The sequence below is a fragment of the Lactuca saligna genome, chromosome 3 (genome assembly GCF_052625555.1).
Source record: "Lactuca saligna cultivar CGN05327 chromosome 3, ASM5262555v1, whole genome shotgun sequence".
Lineage (NCBI taxonomy): Eukaryota > Viridiplantae > Streptophyta > Magnoliopsida > Asterales > Asteraceae > Lactuca > Lactuca saligna.
Genome location: NC_136419.1, coordinates 169,465,971 through 169,485,734, shown reverse-complemented (window position 1 = coordinate 169,485,734; position 19,764 = coordinate 169,465,971). Strand labels below are relative to the sequence as shown.

The 19,764-nt window shown below is 36.8% G+C and overlaps 1 non-coding gene across 1 annotated transcript; it reads right to left on the bottom strand.

The window, feature by feature from the left end:
• Positions 1 to 10,936: 10,936 nt before the first annotated feature.
• Positions 10,937 to 11,043, bottom strand: LOC145038134 (small nucleolar RNA R71). Its single transcript, XR_013679200.1, has one exon. It is a non-coding gene; the product is annotated as a small nucleolar RNA R71 (small nucleolar RNA).
• Between the last annotated feature and the right edge of the window lie 8,721 nt (positions 11,044 to 19,764).

Sequence of the window (19,764 nt, the reverse complement as noted above, 5' to 3'; positions counted from 1 at the left end):
GATTTGTTCAGGAGTAGCAATAGTGACATCAATATCCTTTAGCTCTTTATCAAGGACATATTCTTTGTCCTCATAACGAATAGCCATTCTGATGTTTCGAATCCAATCATTGAAATTCAAGCCATCAAAAATGACCCTCCCACATAGGTTCATAAGGGAAAAAAAGCCTAAAGGAATTGGTGTTGAAGCATTGTTTAGGTAGACATTTGAAAGGAAGAAGAACAAACTTTAGATTAGATGATAATCCTTAATATTCTACCTAATATGAAATATTAAGGGTCGGACCCAACACAATATTCTACAATTGCAAAGAAGGATGGCGTAATCCAATTGCACAATATTTGAAGGTAGGTAAATGACGATTTACGAATTTCCACCATGATAACAAAAAAAATATTAGATTTTAGTTGTTTTGAAATTCCTAGATCTTTGTGATTCATTGAACTTTACAAAGGCATGCTTAAATCTTGATTGTGCCCTTTATGTTTGTGACTGGGATGCCGAGGATCACAAACAATGTGTGAATAACCATGTAAATTAACATGGTACACCCAATGTTACAAATCACATAATCAATGTTTCGGTTAACCACACACACTCCATTGATCTATGATTAACATCAAGCTACCCTTTGCCACACATTGTCACTTCCAGTTAGTGTGTCGGTTAACCACACACGCTCCACTAACGACTTAACAAGTTGCAAAGTGTAATTTCATGGATTAGCACTATTTTTACATTTTTCCTAAAGTAACTAAGATTGGGAATTAAATAAAAGTTTAGTTGCTTTATATTTATCATTATACTTTTAATGAGGGAGAATTAATGTCCTATTTTACACGTTCGACTAACGACCCTCCACCAGTCAAGGAAGCGGTGGGTGAGAGTGGACACCCATTAAACCACCATTTTATAGGCAGTAACCTTATACCCCCCTTATAGACCGACTTCGTGAATGAGGCCTACTAACGGTTAGACTGACTTGCTCTTATACATACATATATATATATATATATATATATATATATATATATATATATATATATATGTATATATATATATATATATATATATATATATATATATATATATATATATATTACTTTTTAAACTCTATGGTTTGGAATTAAAGTTTCATTTAATTAGACTTTGCAAATTCCAAAACTTGAGGGCACATTTTGAAACTTGTCAAAACTCTTCACATTAATAACCTAGGAGTTTAATTTGATTTTAATGATGAGACCTTTCATTTTCCATAACTTGAGGACAAGTTATGTAGGTCATTGAACATCAATTAGATCATTTTCTAACAATCAAATTATCACATAATTGATTATCTAAATAAACTCATAAAACAAGACAATTCCAAATCAACAATTTTAAAAACAATTTGGTTTATCATATAAAACAACAACTATTTTAAAACTTTCACAATTATCTTTCAATTGGATGAGCATGATCACTACCATATCTTAAAAAACATATTTTTATGATTCAAAACAGTTTGGGGTAATGATCATATCCAATTTTGGCGAAAAACACGAATGTTTGCACTCTAGTCAGCGAACTCGGCGAGTCCATTAATCGGAGTCGTCGAGTAGCTTCATTTCTTCATGGACTCGTGGAGTTCCCCAGTGGACTCGGAGAATTCATCAGTTAGAATGCAGAAAACACGATTTTTTCAACTTTGAAAACAAGTAAGTGTCAAATATAATAGAAAACAATCTTAGACTCTGATACCACTGTTGGGTTTTAGTACTATAACACTTCCTAAGTGCACATTCAACCCTAAATGCTTTGGATCTAAGTTTCCTCTAATTATACATGCATTTTTCTTTTTCCAAAGCATTCACCCTAGCTAGCATACAATTGAAGCTATATATATAATTAAAACATAGTTAGGGTGCATACCTCTTGAGTAGGGTAGAGTTCTTAACCTTTAGAAACTTAAGCACCTCAAGTGTGATGCCTCTAATGGTTCACAAACACCAATATGCATAGGAGGTTCTAAGAGAATATTTTACTTGTCTATCTTGAAGATGCAACCCATTTTGGTGCACCGAGGGAGCTATTTATAGTTGTGGCAAGTGCTAGGGTTACACTTTGCAAATCCTAATGATCCATGACTTTCCACATTCCTATGATCCACAGGTTTAACCTCCATGGACTATCCATGGGTTATACTTTTGGTTTAGCCCAGTTACATAATCATGGATTACTTAGCCCAAACTATAAGTGTCATTGATTTACATAATCAATCCCTCCACATTTTAATTAGTCTCTTTTGACCACAAAATTAATTCCAAATTAATTCTTGGACAATACTAATTAAGTAACCATATTAATATATTATACTTATAATATATTAATAAATCGAAAATAACCTTATTCTCATAAAACCATCCTATCAAATTGCACTGGTGAAGGAAACCCAAAAGGACCATGATACTATCGGGTCAACTACATACTAGTTATAGTTACGGGCTTAGACACCAAATCCAACACAATTCTTCCCACTTGAGCTAGACTTCATCCTTGAAGTCCGCTGCGGTGAACAACTTCGGATAATGTTCCCGCATTTCGGCCTCCAGCTCCTAAGTCCACTCGGATCCCCTCCGATGCTCCCATTGTACCTTTACCTAAGGTATCTCCTTGTTACCCAGGATCTTCACCTTCCTCTCCAGAATGGTCACTGGCCTCATCACGTAATTCAGGCGCTCATCGACCTGAATATTATCAAATGACACTACTACATCTTTATCCAATATGCATTTTTGCAATTGTGAGACATGAAAAGTGTTGTGAATCTGACTGAGCTCCTCCGGAAGATCCAGCATATGCGCCACGCTGCCAACCCTGACAATAATCCGAAAGGGTCCAATGTATCGGGGACTCAATTCCCCCCTCTACCTGAAGCGAATCACACCCTTCCAAGGTGAGACCTGCAGTAGTACCATGTCACCAACCTGAAACTCCAACTCAGATCGACGTTGGTCGGCGTAACTCTTCTGCCGACTCTTAGCAGTCTGCAACCGCTGCCTGATCTGCTGAATCATCTTGGTAGTCTGCAGAACGACCTCGGTCTGACCTATCAACCTATGACCAACCTCACCCCAACAGATTAGGGCACGATATCTCCTTCTATACAACAACTCAAAAGGCGGAGCACCAATGCTGGAATGAAAGCTGTTGCTGTAGGAGAACTCTACAAGAAGTAGGTTTGAGTCCCAACTCCCACCAAAGTCAATAATGTAGGCCCGCAACATATTCTTGAGGGTCTGTATGGTCCGGTCACTCTGGTCATCTATTTGTGGATGGTAAGTTGTACTGAAATGCAACCGCATGCCCAGTTCCTGATGGAACTTCTGCCAGAAACGGGAGGTGAACCGAACATCACGGTCTGAAACGATAGAGACCAGAACCCCATGACAAGCAACGATCTTGTGAGTATACACATCAGCCAGCTTCTCAGCCAATGAGCTCTCCTGAATGGGCTGAAAATTGGCAGTCTTGGTCAATCGATCCATAATGACCCAAATGGCATCGAAACCCTTTGCCGTTCTCGGCAATTTGGTGATGAAATTCATCGTGATATGTTCCCATTTCCACATGGGAACCTCTAGAGGCTTCAGCTTATCATGCAGTCTCTGATGCTCGACCTTGACTATCCCATAGGTCAAGCAACTCTTGATGTACCAGGTGATCTGACTCTTCATACACGACCACCAGTAACTCAGTCTTAGATCTCGATACATCGTGGTGGCCCCTGAGTGAATAGAGAAGTGAGACTTATGAGCCTCCTCTAGTACAATTTTTTTGACCCCACTAGACATCAAAACCCATACCCGACCACAAAAGGTTAATAATCCTCGACCATCCTACACGAATCTGGTGATCTCGCCCCTAATCCTCTCCAACTTCTAGTTCTCCTGTCGTACACCCTCCGCATCATCTTTGCTGATTAAGCTTACAAGTGGAGAATCCACTGATATCCTCATACATGTCGATGGGACACAAGATCTAGCTGATTTGCGGCTCAGGGCATCCACCACCACATTCGCTTTACTCGGATGGTAAAGGATCTCGCAGTCATAATCCTTGACTACGTCCAGCCACCTACACTGCCTCATGTTCAGGTTCGGCTAATCCATGATATGTCTCAAACTCTTTTGGTCCGTGTGTGATAACCCAAAATTTTCAATTGTACGAGCTCTAAATTCAAACACTTCAATTAAAAAGTCAAATTCATTTCTGCTAATTTTTAGCGCGGTTTAAAGTCTGTTTGGGTGTTTTAATATTAATTCTTTAAAAGAATAAACGAAAGGAATTATACTTTAGGATTATTTTGTGCATCATTTGAGTCATAAAACTCTAAGAGTTTGAAGTTTTCAGCCCAAAATAGTGTTAGGGCCGAAAACCCTAAAGGGTATATAAATGACACTTAGTTATTTTTGTCATTTTTCCCATTTCCAAGTCAAAGAACAATTCTCTTTCGAGTGTCATCCAAAGATTTTTTGAGATCTTCAAGATTGTAAGTGTTTCTTTCCTTGTTTTGTCGATCTCTTCCTTTATCTAGTGATATTACATGATTTCATCCATGAAATCATTTCGTTTTCTTAGATCTTCAAGTGTTCTCCAAGAACACCAAGAATACACACTAGTGTTTTGGGCCGCAAACACCTTCTATGCTTCCATATTGTAAGTATATATCTCCTATACTTGTTATCTAGTAAGGATACTTAATTTAAGGCCTTGAAAACATCCATTTATCCAAGAACAAAGGTGTTTTCGGTCTAGTACATCTTCTTAGACCGAAAACCCTTATGAAAGGTGCAAAATGACTTTAAGCCTTTCTTAATGCTTAGTATTGAGCCTAGAACACTTGTTTGCTTGTTGAAAGCCCTTGGAAATCACATTATGCATCAAAGATCAAGAGTTTTCGGCAAACCATATGGACCAAAAACCATATGCACCGAAAATCACTAGAAACATACCACTTGGATCGAAAACTCCCTTAAGTGGCTATACAACCATTAGATGCAACCCTTGGTACTTATAGCACTTGAATCAAAGTATTTTTCTATGTCCTAGGGTGTGTTTACTTGCTTAATTAGTGTTATAATCACTAATTAGTGACATATATATGTCTTGATATGTTAATAGGATCATTGTGTATGTTCAAGTCTTCACCTATCACCTTGTCCAACACTTCCGTCCAATCCACTCACTACAGGTGAGTTCATACCGCTTAAATAACCCTTTTAAATGTTTTAAATGTTTATAAATGCTTTTATGGGGGGGGGATACAAGTTGAATCATGCTAGTTAGTACATGAATCACATGTGATTAATAACTAGCATACAAATGGATTTATTACACTTTTAGCTGTTTACTCAGGATACTTCTTCCAAATGAATTACTAAAATGTTTTCACATGTTAAAGCTCTTTATCAAAATGTCTTACATATTGTATGTTTCCTTTTACACTCTGTTACAATTCTGTTTCAAATAAAGGTTTTACTTATACTTAAAATTGTTCTTATCAAACAATTTGCTTTCAAATCATTTTACAAACTAACAACAAGTCATCATTTCTTAGTTATTAAAACTTTCAAAGGTTTACAAAACTTCTTTTATACTTTTATATGGTCAAATGTATGCCCATATATGTATAGTTATATAAGTAATGTTTAAAGGACTTAGAACTGCTAGCCCGCTTTAATTACTTTTCCTTGTTTAGATGGGGCCTTAGGGTATCGGTTAGTTGTCCGAATCTCGTATAAATATTAGTTATATATCATGTATACATATATAGACATAAAAGTTCCATCAGTTATTTCAGTACCTTCGGGTAGCAAAGGCATTCTTCGGTTATACACATACATTACTAGTAACTATAATAGGTATGGCTAGGACATGCTACTTACTATTACAAGTACAAGGAATCACACAAGAGTCAGTTCATTCATGAGTCTATACTAATACAATACTTACTATAAGAAGAGGTACAATTACAGAAATACAATTACAAGAATACTAATACATTACATACAATATGAGGAGATACAATACACGATAAGAGAACATACATACTAAGGTGTTATAGCATGGAACACGTACAAGATCTAACTATACCAATGAATCACTAATGCATTGTTCTAAACAAAAGGTGATAGTTATATTGGGTATACATGATCATATAGTCATAATGTGGATATTCACGACTTACAATCATTGTAGGGGTCGCGGTTGGTTCCCAAAATCTTTTGACAGGGAGAGTGTTTAGTATGAGATCTAGCCATCACATTATACCTTAATACTCATTTTAAGGCGATTAGTACAATAGTAGTCACTTTATACAAATACTACAGTACTTACACTTTACAGACGACAAATACAAAAGGATACAATTTCAGTTATTTTATATTATTTTCTTTATTACCTTTACTATGTGTCACATTCACATAATCGATGAGGTAGATTAGATTTGATTAATAATAGTTGTACAAAGAAAAACCTTCACTTATGTAGAGGTTCATACTTTCAAAATAGTCGGATCTTGGTAGAAGGCTACTTTCCAAACAATCGGGTCTTGGTAGAAGGCTACTTTCAAAACAATCGGGTCTTGGTAGAAGGCTACTTTCAAAACAGTCGGGTCTTGGTAGAAGGCTACTTTCAAAATAGCCGAGTCTTGGTAGAAGACTACTTTTTCTACTAGTAGGAAATAAGAGATTTTCTAGGGTTTTCAAACGTTTATAGTTACTTACTAACATTTTCATACTTATACAAACGTTCATTCAAATAATTACAAGTCTTTTCTTTACAGTTTTACAAACCAATGACATTAAAATACTTATGAATTCACTAGCTTTATTGCTGATACTCGCTTTCAAAATAACTTGTATTCTCAGGTCACAAATAGACAGGTGTGACGGCCAGGTTTTGTGAAGACGGAGCGGTCAAGACTCGTCTTTTATTTTGAATATTCATTATGTTGTTTTACAGTTTGGGAGAACATGCTTGTATTTAAAATTATACTAATAATGAAATGGATGATATTGTTGCTTGTTTACTACTTTGCATTGTTGTGATACTTTACATGACGTTCTCCGCCCCAGAACGTTTCCGCTGTTGTCGGTTTTGGGGTGTGATAGATTGGTATCAGAGCATTGTTTATAGTGAATTGAGTATATCAACCCATAAAAGATATACAGACTATAAATACAATGGGATTAAAAAGACTCTGACATAGAGTTTATACTTTTAAATAAGAAAATATTTAACTAAGTATACATACCTGCATTCATACTGAAATCCGTGTCACAATGACAAGAACAAAAGTATTATGATTGACTGAATATCACAAGTAAGCTTGGGGATGTATGGTCAGTCTTGGGAGTGGCATAGCCTGATCAACTATGCTGGTCTGAGGAGTGATTAGCATATGCTCAAGAATGGTTGTGATATGGCAACAAGTCTAAAAACTTACCAACACTACCACAATGAGAACTCTAGAACAGACCATAAGTCTAAAATACTATATGAGTATTTTGTGTTACTATAATTTATTACTTAAGAACTAAAAAGATCTTCATTACTAGGTTAATAGTTACTAAGTGGATACATTAAGGTTATATGTAACTGGGATGATATAGACTTAGAATCTATAAAATTTTGTTTTACCCCTGTTCCTTGTGAATTTAGAGTTAAGGTCACTTATTCGAAGGCCTATCCTGTTTTGATTAGATATAACTGGTATGCACTTTAGAAATAAGAATGTAACTAATGAAGACTGTCTTATAACTATCTAGTTAGTACGTCTAATAATTAGTTCTTTACCTCAATTCTCGCGTAGAAAACATGGCTGGACTCCATCCCCACGACAACTCGTACCTCCCGAACGAAGGCAACGCTGGATGGTTTGGAGAAGAACCAGAGGATTATCATCCAATCCCTTTGAATGATCACCATGCTGAAGACCTTTCGGATGATGCTAACTCCGAGCCCGAAGTTGAGAACCTACCCCCGGTAGCTCCTATTCCAAATCCTAACCCTCGTCCGAATTTTCATGGTCCGATGCCCCATTGGCTAGAATTTTTGGAGACATGGAGCGAAGAGCAAGATCATCCTATGCCGTTTAATGGAGACCGAAGCTTCTACACATAAGCTAAAGAAGCTGAGCAGACAGAATTCTTTCAATTCTGGTCCGTAGAGTTGCCCGAAACAAGATTCAGGGCAGGACAGCTCTCCATCGTATCACATAGATTGATGCCAATGCAAGAATGCATACCATCCACACCAATCACCTTGAACACACTCATAAGAGATCTAAGAGAGACAATGAGACCCTACTGCAAGCACTAGCTGAAACACGATCGAAGTCATAGAGCTTCGAGTATGCCAGAGGGTGTATGAAAGACACCTGCTTGATATGGAACGTCAACTACCTGAACTAAGGGTTCACCATAGGGGTGACCGTCACGAGTAGGAGATACTTTACTATCCTTCTTTGTTTCACAGAACTGTGTTCATGTGTATGTTCTGTGTAGCACTTTCCTATGAAACTATCTTGTACTGTAGGTACTTTTAGTTAGGTCTTTATGCGGCCAAAACCTTTGTACTCCGGATATGACGTGATATTGCCATATTTTACCTATCTTCAAACACTATTTGAGTACATTTTTATTAATAATTCGATAATATGTTTAGAATAATGATACTTATGACTTTAAATTGTTATTTTTAGTCAATTAGAAGTATTTTCAAAGAGAGGGACCAAAAGAGACAATCTACAGAACATGGGAGATTTGGAACACAAGAGATGAAGAAATCCACGGAAATTACTAAAACCACGTCGTCGCATGGATATCCACGACGTGGCATGAGTAGCCTTGAAGATAAAGATCGCGTAGAGAAGGATACCTTACCCGATACGGATAACTTGGGGGCCACATCGTGGCATGTATATCCACGATGTGGCGCGGGATTTTTAAGGTTATTTAAGCACCCTTGACCATTACGAATAGGGAGACTTTTGGCTAGAGAAAGGAGTTCCAGAAGGCGATTTTGAGCAGAAGAAAAGCTCTGGGAAAAGGCTTTCAACACCAAAAGAGTGAAGGTCCATAGTTTAGTTTCTTTGTTAACTAGGAACATGTTTCATATTACTTTGATTTGTGTTAGTATGTTAGTTTCTATTATGAGCAACTGAATCTAGCTACTCTTGTTTAGCTAGATGAAGCTTCCAACTTATGAATAGCTTAATTTTTATGGATTTATTTAGTTGGTGAATAGCTTGTGTTTGATTTGTATTCACCTAGCATGCTTGTGTTTGTTTCTCTAATTGCTTAATTACATGTTCTGTGTAGCTTAGTGACCATTAACTGCATGAACTTGTTTACCTAATGATTTAGTGAACATTAAATTGTTAGAGCTAGGATTGACTAATCTTAGTTAGTAGTTAGAGTAAATAAACTTAGCTGTGTTAGAGAACGTGGATTGTGACTATAATTGCGTTTGCATAATAAATCTTACATCACATATTCATATTCATAATTGGTTCTATGTTTAATTGTGTGTGACCATACATAGTTTGACATGAATTCGTTAATTATTGGTAATGTTATAACTAAATTACTAATACAATTAAAACCAACTAGATTATCCATAATTATTAGCTAGCCGTAAGGACAAAGTGGATTCGAACTAGACAAGAGTGTGTTTTACTTATTGATTGAATTTAAGTTAAGTTTGTCTGATCTTGTAAAATTAGATAAAACCCTTTCTAAACTTGTTAATAATTAGGTTAATTTGGTAGCAAGTAGATTAATTAGTAACACTGTTCCCTGTGATCGACACCTGACTTACCCAAGCTATACTGTAATCTGACTAGGTACACTGCCTATAAGTGCATAGTTAGTTTAAGTTTGTTAGGTTATACATATTAAAATTAGTGGGTACTTTTGTGCTCATCAAGTTTTTGGTGCCGTTGTCGGGGAACGGCTTAGTTTATTAGCTTATTTATTTGCATTAAGTTAATCGATCCTTTTTGTGGGGTAAAACCCGCAAAAAGATAATTTTTCAGCAAGGTAATATATATATATATATATATATATATATATATATATATATATATATATATATATATATTCACAGAGTCCACGGTGTGGCCAGATACGTGCCACGACATGTATTCTGAGAAATTTAGTTTTTAGTTTTTTAGTTTATTTTTCTATTTCAGTTTTACGTTTTTTTTATTGTGTTTAGTTTGCAGGAGTTCATGACCAGAGGATCTACCACACCTTTGGTGCCACCAATTCAAGATCCAGAAGCTACACTTCACAAGAAGACTGATAAGAAGACGCCATTGCAAGAACTAAAGTCAACATTTTCAAGGAAGTTAGGAAAGAAGACAGGAGAGTCAAGTACATCCTCAAGGAACAAGAGCAATTTTGAGTAGTTGGATCAAATACCCGTCCAAACCGAATCCGAATACGATACCGAGCCCAAATTTGAAGAACATACGAGCGAACCTGAGAACGAGCCAAGGAACGAGATGTCAACAATTGAAGAGATGTCCATGGGAGCTTACAAGAAGCAGATCCGAGAAGATGTGGGTACCGGTTTAGTCCAACCCGCAATACCCGCCACTGCCACATTCGAGCTGAAGGGGCACATCTTCACTACACTGAAGGATATCCCCTTTTTTGGGAAAGATCATGAGGATGCTTTTAAGCATCTAGATGAAGTCAATAACAGTGCGGATTACTTCAATGTCCCAAATGTCAACAGAAACACCGTATTGCTTAGGATGCTTCCCATTACCTTCAAGGGAGCTGCTAAAGAGTGGCTAAAATCACTTCCACCGGGTACAATCACCACTTGGGCTCAAATGCATGAGCAAGTCCTGGACCAGTTTTGCCCGCCATCCAAGATGGCTAAACTCAAGAAAGCCATAGCCAACTTTGAGCAACAGCTGGGGGAGTCATTATACGAAGCATGGGAGCGGTACAAGGGTTTGCTTAGAAATTGCCTTCAGCATGATCTAAATGTGCAACAAGAGATGTCGATTTTCTATGATGGGGTCAACGTTATGACAAGACAACTCCTTGACTCTCAAGGACCTTTGACAAAGAAAAATCCAAGGGAGGTCAAGGAGCTGATTGAAGAATTCGTGAAGCACTCTCGCGAATACCACAACCCTAGGCAAGATGGAATCAAAGGTGGTGGAGGGGCCTAAACTGAAGAAATAGCAGCTGTGATGGCTATGCTGAATAATTTGGATCGAAGGATAACACAAACGGACCAGTCAATTCATGCCATAAGAGTGGGTTGCGAGAGGTGTAGTTGTCCACACTTGACCAAGGACTGCAATTTAGATGAGTTTGGGAATAGAAAGGATCAAGTGTGCTACTCGAGTGGGGATAAGTTTGAAGAAGACTGGAGGAAACCAAGGAAGGAGTGGCTTCCATATGAAGTGTATAAGAAGAAAAAAGAAGAGAAATATAGACAGACAGGTCGAGGCTTTTATCAGAAGGAGCAGCCACCAGCTGAGAAGAAACCCGATCTAGAGACCATGTTGATGAAGTTTATGGAAGCTTTGGAAAAGAGACGATGCTACTGATGTTGCTATTATTGAATAGCAAACTTTAATAAAGAACCAATAAGCCTCCATCAATAACCTTGAAGTACAATTTGGTCCACTAGCCACTCTGGTTCATGAGAAGCTATCACCGAAAAATCCTGAAACAAAGGCCCAATCTCATGTAATGGCCATAGATACTGAAGAAGAGGCCAGCTCTGAGTTCCTGGAGGCATTAGAAGAAGAACCATAGCAGCCCGGTCCAAAAACAAGGAAGCCAAAGTTCGAAAGAGAAAGGGTTGCTGAAACAGCTGTGCCACGACGAGGCACTGCTCTGGCCACGACATGGTCCTTGTCTGAATAAAAAGTTTCTGAACCTGTTCCTGTTTATCAGCCGCCTTTGTCGTTTGCATCCCGAGCTGCCCTTAGTCCACTGGAAAGAGAGCATCTAGAGTTTGTTAAACACGTGAAGGGAATCCCGATTAATACTCCCTTTTATAAAGTCCTTATCCAGAATTCTCGAGTATCAAAGATTACTGCAAGCCTTGATAGACACCCAATTAAAGAAGAATCCTAAGGTGATTCTAAGTGAGCAAAGCTTAAAAGCTGTGTTGGGAAAGATACCTGAGAAGATGGGGGATCCTGGATGCCTCACTCTTCCGTGTGAGTTTGGTAACAAAATGAAGGTTAATGCTTTAGCCGATTTTGGAGCTAGCATTAATTTGATGCCTTTTCATTTTATCAAAAGTTGGGAATTCAGAAGATGAAGACTACAAGAATGACGATTCACATGGCGAACCGTTCAATGACACAACCCCGGGGCATCGTGGAGGATATTTTGGTGAAAATTGGAAAATTTGTTTTTCCAATAGATTTTGTAGTGTTGGATATGAAGGAAGACCCCGATGTTCCAATTATCCTTGGTCGTCTGTTGCTTAACACTACTGGAGCTCTTGTTGATATTCGTGAGTCTAAGCTCACTTTGAGGGTTGGAGATTAAAAAGAAGTTTTTGGGATATACGATGGCTTCATGTTAAAGAAGAGGTGTTCACAATCAATGAAGATAATGAACTAGAAGAACTAGAAAAGCTTATGGAAGAAGAGATCAAGACAGTTCATCAAGTCAAAAGAACAAAACCAAGAGCATCTATTCCCTATTTAGTTGAAGTCATTGCTTACAAGAGTCCACATTCTTAGGTGAGCAAAGAAGATGATGAAATAACAAGTGATGAAGAAGAGGTTACTTCAAAGGTGACAAGGAAAATGGTGAAGGAAGAGACAAGTGGTATGGAGCTGAAGAGTGAAGAAAAAATAAAGACTCAAGGGATTAAACGCAAGTTCAATGTAGATGAAGTCAAGACAAAAAAGGAAAATTCGAAGAAGGCGTACAAAAGACGTGTGCAAGCTTAGAAGAGGCGTTTCAAGGAACAAAATGTCCAGCTGGTGATGGACTCTTTAGAAGATTCAACGTAGGAGGCACGGAGTCCAACTCAAGACTCCAAGAAAAAGAAGCGCTTCTCAGGAGGCAACCCGAGCTTGGTTTGCAGTTTCTTTTCTTTTAATTTTTGAATTTTAATTTGGAAAAATATCAACTCATCATCTAATAACTGATACTTGGTAAAAATTAGTTGTGGGGTACTTTAATTAATAAATGGAAGGCAAAGTAGTTAGTTAAAATGTGTGATTTTACTAATTTTTTGCGATCAGACATATGCCACGTCGTGGTCTATTAGTGCCACGACGTGGTTTACAGAGCAATTACGGGGATAAGATAAAAAAAAATTAAACAAATTATGTTATTTTTGAAATCCATGATGTGGTAAAGCATGCCACGACGTGGCCTTTAAAAATTAGGGGGGACCGTTTCTTAAACCTTTTGTCCAAATGAATGTTCGTCATCTGCTCACTGCCTCACGAACGGAAACAAAAGGGTCCCCACAGCCGATTTCTTTAATTTGCCTTCCAAATTCTTTGAAGTTCTTGTCTTCTAACTACATTTGGTATGTATTTTGGTCATTAATTGTAGTTATTGCTTACGATTTTATATTTTTTATGGTTAGGGTTTATGTGAATGATGACATTGCTGAAATTGGTTTAAATTAGTTACTGTTTTTAGGTTGCATGTTCTTTGGATAGCCATAGGAACAAACCCCAAGTATTGTTTTTGGTTAAAATTAGGTATATAGTGACCGATCTAGACCCACGTCCAGATTGCGTGCCACGACGTGGCGAGCTTGGCCACGTCGTGACTTCTGGGCAAACAGATTAACTTTTTTTAATGTTTTGGGTGTTTGTTGCTTTGGTTTAATTTTGTTTACAAAAATGGGACCTAGAAGGGTTGTTCTACAGGAGGAGAATCCAACTGATGTGGCGAGTATTCATCCTTTGTATCGGTTTCCATAAAACATTCCCCGATCATTATTACCTACCTATGAAAATTGTTTGGGATGGTTGTACAACAGGGAATTTGCGATAGCTCCGATTGTCGATTGGGAATGGTTGCTGAGTTAGAACAATATTGGATGAAAACATACGAAGGGGATCATTTTTCCTTCACTTGTCACGGGTAGCGGAATTTGTTTACAATTCAAGAACCCATGTACCGGGAGTTATCGGTGGAGTTTTTCTCTACCGTAGTATTCAAAGAACACACCATTGACTTTAATTATAATCGGGCACTTGTGTTCCGGTTGGGTGGTGTTTATAGGGAATGTAGTCTTCGAGAGTTTGCTTGGCGGATGGGACTTTACACGGAAGTGGAGACTCAATCTCTGTTCTTCATACCATTTCTACATGGGTGTGTTCAGGATTTTAATCCCGGTATTATGGATGTCCAGTTCTGGTGGAGTATTTCCAACCATGTGTATAATACTCGTCATTCTAGTGAGTCACAGATTCGGAACCCCGTTTACCGATTTCTACATCGCCTTATTACTTTTTCTATAATTCACAAGCATCATGGCGATAAAGTTCCTATTCAAAATTTGTTCTATTTGTGGAGTCTTATTACCCTGGCGGTTTGCTGTGATTTATCATATATGTTGGCGAGGTTCATGGGGGAAGTAAGGGCTTTATTCTAGGCCCGGGAGTCCGATTATGAGAGGACATTTGGTTACTTGCCTTGGTCGGTCGTATCATATTTTGACTCACGACTTTGTGAGGAATCTTACCCGATTCCCGGATGCTGATTTAACCATTCAAGTTTTGGGAGTTATGCGGGTAGTGGTGAATGTTGGGGGCGGTTTTGTTATACCGCGAGTAGATGCGGAGCCGGAGGAGGCACAGCCAGAGCAGCAACCACTGGCCAGACCGAGGCGATGAAATGTTCGAGCTTAGGGATGAGTTTTGGAACCGAAAAACCGGATCGGAACCGGAATCGGACCGGAACCGGAACCGATATAACCGGAAAATGCTTAAACGGTCCGGGTATTGGGTTTCAAAATTACTCTTATCCGGGTTCCGGGTATTTCGGGTATGGGTCTAACGGGTCCGGTTATTCCAGGTTTTTTAACCGGATTTGTTAAAAAAACCGGAACCGGGTTAAATGGACCGGGTCCGGGTTTAGTGGGCCAAAGAACCAATTAAGATGTAGACCCGGTATAGATTTGGAACCGGAATGTGATTAGTTTTTTCCCCCGTTCCCTCCAAGTTCGTAAACGTCGGAAGCAAATAAAAAAAAAGTCATCGAGTTCACGATTTATCGCTCACAGAAGATCGTTAGCTAAAGTCATCGATTTTCATCCAGTTCTTCAATCGATTTTCATCCAGTTCTTCAGTTCTTCAATCGATTGTTTATCGCCCAAGCCTCAGTCAAAAAAGCCGATACTATTCATCAGTTCATCATTCAAGTCGACAATCATCAAATCAATTTCCTACAATCATTCCCAATTGAACTTCAAATCAATCTCCTACAATCAATTAAAGGCCAATGGTGGACAATTGGGTAGATAACAATGAAGCTACACAAGTAAGTTGTCAAATTATAATGCATACTGGATTTGAGATCATAATCTTGATAACTTTATATATTTTTGAAGACCTAGATCGAAGTATCTCATCAGATATGATATGTTGTTTGAAATTGAATGGGTTATTGACGTTATTAAGTTTAAAAACTGATTACAAAGCAGTAAATTACATTTCTAAGATAATGATAGTGACTTTATATGGTTTTTGGTGCGTGAATCAAAGTCAGAGACTGCATAATAGACTTTGAATTGGTCGAGATTGAACCCCCTTCAATTCTTATTCGATATAACCTTTTTTTTAAGGCTAAGTAATTATAATAATGATAAAATAATAAAATAGTGAATTACAAAAAAAGAATGAAGGAATTTAGTCAAAGACAGAATGCATCACGAATCACCATGGATGGATCACTCTTACTTTTTGTGTTATCGTTATTAAGTTGTGTTATTGTATTTTAATTGTGTTTTTATTGTTATTTATTGTAGTTTGATGATGACGAGGTGTTTGTTGACAACACTCAACAAGAAATCAATGAGGAACCAACACAAAAGAGAAAAAGAGTAGGCAAAACAAGGTCCGATTGTTGGAAATCATTTGAGAATATTTTTATTGATGGAGTTCGGCATGGAAAGTGCAAATGGTGCGAGAGGGCTCTCAAAGCCGATGGGAATAATACCGGTACGTCTAGCTTAAATAAGCATGCAAAGAATTGTAAAAAAAACCCCGAGAATTTGAAAAACCAACAAACATTACAATTTAAAAAAGAACCAACCGGGGAGGGTAGTGTTAGCACTTGGAAACATGACGACAAACGAATTAAAAAGGCTATGTTGAATTTATTTGTAGTGGGTGGTCTACCTTTTAAATTTGTAGAAAATGAGGCCTTTATTGAATACACAAACGCACTAAACGGGAAGGTGATTGTACCTTGTCGAACAACAATTTCAAAAAAAGTGTCACTTTATTATCAAGAAGAAAGAAATAAGTTGGCAACATTCTTATGTAATCCACTTAACACGATTCATTTGACCACCGATTGTTGGACAAGTCCGAGTAAAAGGGTGCATTATATTGTCATTACCGCACACTTTATTGATGATAATTGGGAGATGCACAAAAGGATAATCAACTTTAAAGAATTAGATAGTCAACGGGGGGAAGATATCGGAAAAGAAGTGTTGAAATGTATTCAAGGGTGGGGTATTAAAAATGTCATGACTTGTACGGTTGATAATGCAAGTTCTAATGACAAAGCAATAGAGTTTCTAAAAAACAAATTACCAAACTTGTACAATGAAGGAAAACACTTTCACATTAGGTGTATGGCACACATTATCAATCTAATTGTGAGAGACGGGATGAATAAAAATGACGAGAGTGTTAAATGTTTGCAAGACGCCGTAAGATATATTAGAAACTCCACACAACGGATTGCTCTATTTAAAAAGTGCATGAAAGCCGTCGGGGTGGAATCAACCAAATTTTTGTGCAACGATTGTCCCACTCGTTGGAACTCAACTTACAACTTATTGAAGATCGCGGTGGATTTAGAAAAAGCTTTCTATGAGTATGAAATGGAAGGTAATTTTTTTTTCTGCATTCTTGCTGAATTTTTAGCTCTATTTAAATTGTCATATCTACTTCGTTATGAGTCCGTTTGGGCTTATTTTTTTTTATAATTATAGTTAATTGTTTGGCAATAGTTATAGACTTTGGAAACACCTAATTTGCATGTGTTTTGAGTAAGTTACAGCCCTCCAAAAATGATATATCAAAGCTGTTTTGAATATGTTAACAACATTATTTTAGAATTTTTCGTTAACTTTAAGCTGTCATATCTACTTCGTTATGAGTCCGTTTGGGCTGATTTTTTTTTTAAAATTATAGTTCATTGTTTGGCAATAGTTATAGACTTTGGAAACACCTAATTTGCATGTGTTTTGAGTAAGTTACAGCCCTCCAAAAATGATATATCAAAGCTGTTTTGAATATGTTAACAGCATTATTTTAGAATTTTTCGTTAACTTTAAGCTGTCATATCTACTTCGTTATGAGTCCGTTTGGGCTGATTTTTTTTTAAAATTATAGTTCATTGTTTGGCAATAGTTATAGACTTTGGAAACACCTAATTTGCATGTGTTTTGAGTAAGTTACAGCTCTCCAAAAATGATATATCAAAGCTGTTTTGAATATGTTAACAACATTATTTTAGAATTTTTCGTTAACTTTAAGCTGTCATATCTACTTTGTTATGAGTCCGTTTGGGCTGATTTTTTTTTTTTTTTTTTTTTTAAATTATAGTTCATTGTTTGGCAATAGCTATAGACTTTGGAAACACCTAATTTGCATGTGTTTTGAGTAAGTTACAGCCCTCCAAAATGATATATTAATTTTTCTTTTGTAACATTTTTTTGATAGATCGTTCCTTTGCACGAGATGTGGTAACCCCCGTGAGTGAAGATTTTGTAACTTGTCGAGCAATGGTCTCCTTTCTTGAGAAGTTCAAGGTGAAAATAGAATTGGTGTCGACGACTTCAAAACCATTGGTAAATCGGTTTTTTGGAGAAGTATGTGGCATTTACAAACATATACGGGTTTGGTCAAAAAACAAACGATTTTATTCAATTGGGAAGGATATGATAGACAAATATGAGAAGTATTGGGGAGATTTTGAAATTTTGAATGACTACATGTACTTTGCGACTATCTTGGATCCGCGAATGAACACAGAATTTCTTAGACATGCTTTTGAAACATTGATCAAGTACAAGATGCCGAAAAATAAACCCCTTTCCGAATTAGATATTACTGCGAAGACTAAGTCTTTAATCAAGGATATTGAATCGAGATTTGAGAACTTTTTTAATTGTTACAATACCAACTCTAATGTACCATTTGAAACCGATGGTAGTCAAGATGCTGTGCATATTGATGATGATGACGACTTTGTGGGTGACTATTTTGCTCAATCGGTGAATTCATCGGCTTCAAAGGAAACGAAATTAACACGATACTTGAACGAAGGACAAACCCAAGGCGTTAAGGACTTTGATATATTGGTTTGGTGGAAAAATAACGCATCTCGTTACCCAATTCTCTCACGGATGGCAAAAGGTATAATTTTAATTACTTATATTTTTTTATTATAATGTAGTATAATTTAACATTATATGTTTATGTTATTAGATCTTTTGGGCATTCAAATATCTACCGTGGCTTCCGAGTCCGCTTTTAGTACAAGCGGTCGCATAATTGATAGTTACCGAGCAAACTTGTCCGCACCTATAATAGAGGCTTTGGTTTGCACCCAAGATTGGGTGAGGAAATCAAAGAAGCCAATTGTTGATAACATCGATGATATTCTTAAAGATGATGACATAGCTAAAGGTAGCAAACAAATTCATTTTATTATCTAATAACAAAACATTGGTTATATGCTAACTTTCATATTAATTTTTTTTATGATATGTATTAGAGTTGGAAGACGCCATACGCACCCAAAATGGAAATGGAAAAAGGCCGATAGATATTAACGAGTAGTTATACTATTTTTGTTTTTTTTTTTTTGTCGATAAATGATTATTGGTTTGTAAGTGTTTGTTTTGGTTGATTAATGTTTTTGAACTTGAATCAAATTTACTTGTTTGGTACTGTGCAATTGTGCATGTGGGTGTAAACAAGTATAAATGAATGATATTTTAATCAATGCATGCACATCCACATTCCACTTTATTATTTTTTTATTACTTTTATTTTAATCAATGACTTTCGTCATTTTTAATAATCATTTTAATGAATGTTTCTTTTTATCCATGTTGTGGTAAAATAACAATGAAAAGAACATAACACAAGCGAAGAAGGGGACAATGGTTGGGTCCAAGTTCATGGTACCTATTGAACAATTCAAAATCAAAGTCTAATATTCAAAACAATTCAAATCAAAATTCTTAAACAATTAAGAACAAAACAACACTTATTCCTTGACCATCTTGTCGAGTTAACGCATCTTCAATCTCTATACATAAAACAAAAATAAACATATTTAGTATTAAAAAAAATGTTACCAAATAAATTAAAAGCACAAAACTTATTACCTAGCTATATTATTCGGATTTTTGGCACACGTACGACAATGTTTATTAAGACTACTTGTACCGTGTCTTGATGGATCGGCTTTAAGTGTAGCGAAACAATACTTACACCTTGCTTGCCTTTGT